The sequence below is a fragment of the Heptranchias perlo genome, chromosome 20, assembly GCF_035084215.1.
Source record: "Heptranchias perlo isolate sHepPer1 chromosome 20, sHepPer1.hap1, whole genome shotgun sequence".
Lineage (NCBI taxonomy): Eukaryota > Metazoa > Chordata > Chondrichthyes > Hexanchiformes > Hexanchidae > Heptranchias > Heptranchias perlo.
The window spans coordinates 5,758,973-5,761,636 of record NC_090344.1 but is presented as its reverse complement, the minus strand read 5'-3'; the positions used below and the strand labels follow the sequence as shown (position 1 = coordinate 5,761,636).

Below are 2,664 nucleotides of genomic sequence, written 5' to 3'. Positions count from 1 at the left end.
GATTCCTCTGCTTGCCTCAGTTTCTTTGACTTTTATCAGGCACTGTACAGACACAGAATCTTACAATCATAGACAGGTTACAGCACAGAAGGAGGCCATTTGGTCCATCGAGCCGGTGCCAGCTCCTTGTAAGAGCAATCCAGTTAGTTCCATTCCCCCGCTCTTTCCTTGTAGCCCTGCAAATTTAAACCCTTCAAGTGTTTATCCAATTCCCTTTTTAAAAGCTGCAATTGAATCTACCTCCACCGTCCTATCAGGCAGCACATTCCAGATAAGGAACATTTACTTTAAGATAATTAAAAGGTTCCATAGGGCGGACAGAGAGAGGAAATGTTTCTATCTTGCGGCGGAGGCCAGAACGAGAGGTCATCGATATCAGATGGTCTCTGATGTGGTAAGAATGAGGAACTCGCCACCACGAGGAGCAGTCGGAGCAAACAGGACAGATGGATCAAAGGGGAAGATGGAGGAGATGAATTGGGGAGGGAGGAGGCTCGTGTGGAGCTTGAACCGTGGCATGGACCAAACGGGATGAGTGGCCTGTTTCCCTGCTGTCGAGTCGACGTAAACATCAATCCTGCTGCTGCACGGAAGACAGACTGAGTTTGTGATTCCCAAGATAAGAACTTAAAAGGTAGAGAGGGCATCTGGATTTGAACCAAAGACCTCTTAATCAACAGTCAAACGCTCTACCACTGAGTTACACCCCCCACCTCTATGATGATTTCTTGCACACACAAGTTAACGGAGCTCAGTACCTGGCCGTCACCAATGTTGATACAACCAACCTGAATAGAAGTTTCATCAGTTATTCAGGGAGACAAATAACTGCGGCAATTAGAAATGTTTCATGAATGGAGTGAGTCACACTATTGTGTGCAGATGCGATGTACAACCCAACATGGACAGTGTTGTCACTGAGCTTCACTGAAAACATCCTTACCACAGAACGCAGAACTCGAAGCACCAGACAAACGAAACCTGAATTTCAACGAGACGTTTCTCCAGCTGCAGTCAAATGCTCTCTCACTGTGCTCTGCTCCCAGCTCTTTAGATCGTTGCAGTCAACACAAGAAACACCAGGTTCAATGTGCAGTTTCACAACACCATGCGATCAGTGCCATATATGGAAGTGTACAGAATATCGCACCAATATAATAAATATTCACCTCGCAGGCATTAGGCAAGTGTGGACAGGAGGAGACAGTGTGTGAAGCGACTGTAACTTGTATGAAGTCAATAAACTCGTTTGCAGGTTGCGGAACAGAAGCGGTTCTTAATGAATGGAAACGTGTGTAAATTGCAGAATTCACATCCTGGCCATGAAATAAGAGGCTGTGAAAGTTCAAAGTGTGAATCCTCTAGGAATTAAAAGTGGAAAATGCTAAAGAAGTCTCTTTTCATCCATCAGATGCAAGCAGAAAGTTCTGGTGACAGGGCTGTGGCCGTCTTTCTCAATCATTATTTTAAACCTTATTATGTTATGATCGCTATTACCTAGATGTTTCCCTACCCTGACATTTCTTAACTCCTCCGTTTCACTTCCCATTACGAGATCCAGCAGTGATTCATCTCTTGTCTGCCTGTCTTTGTTTTATCATTTCATCACTCCAGCCTGCTCTCCCTGCCTCACTCTCCCACTCAATCACTCACTCATTCACTTCTTCAATCACACACTCACTCATTCACTCACACACTCACTCACAAACTCACTCATTCACTCACTTACTCAGTCGTTCATTCGCTCATTCACTAACTCACTCACTCATTCACTCATGCACTCACTCGTTTACTCGCACACTCAATCAATCACACTTTCACTGAATCCCTCACTCGCTCATTCACTCATGCACTCATTCACGCACTCACCCGTTCACTCATACACTCACTCACTCAGTCACTCTCACTCACTCAGTCTCACTCACTCACTCAGTCTCACTCACTCACTCACTCAGGCACTCACTCACTCACTTACTTACTCTCACTCACTCACTCACTCACTCACACAATCGTTCCACCCGAAGAGATTGAGAAAGACATAATTAAGACAAGGACCAAAGTGATAAATTGGATCAAAGCTCCTTTTGAGGGGATCAGAATGGAACTACGTCAGATAAACTGGAAAATATTTTGACAGACAAAGAGATCGAACAGCAGAGGTAAATGTTTGAAACGGAGATCAGGAGAAATATATTCCTCAAAAAAACATGAACAAACTCGTCAATAATGAAACACCATTTGGTTGCCCATCCCAATATGTACACAATACATAAAATAATAAAATTACATAATATTATAAAAAGGTTATAGGGGCGTTCGAGAAGATGCAAAAAAAAAAAAGATTTACCAGTATGATATCAGAACTGAGAGGATGTAACTATCAGGAAAGATTGAACAGGCTGGGGCTCTTTTCTCTAGAAAAGAGAAGGCTGTGGGGTGACCTGATAGCGGTCTTTAAGATTATAAAATTGTTAGACATGGAGAAAATGTTTCCACTTGTGGGGGAGTACAAAACCATAGATCATAAATATAAGATGGTCATTAACAAATCCAACAGGGAATCCAGGAGAAACTTCTTTACCCAGAGAGGTGATGAAAAGGTGGAATTCGCAACCACAAGGAATAGCTCAGGCCAGAAGCTTAAATGCATTTAAGGGGAAGCTC

The 2,664-nt window shown here is 43.2% G+C and overlaps 1 non-coding gene across 1 annotated transcript; it reads right to left on the bottom strand.

Moving 5' to 3' along the window:
- Positions 1 to 638: 638 nt before the first annotated feature.
- On the bottom strand, positions 639 to 710 carry trnan-guu (transfer RNA asparagine (anticodon GUU)). The gene has a single exon. It is a non-coding gene; the product is annotated as a tRNA-Asn (tRNA).
- Between the last annotated feature and the right edge of the window lie 1,954 nt (positions 711 to 2,664).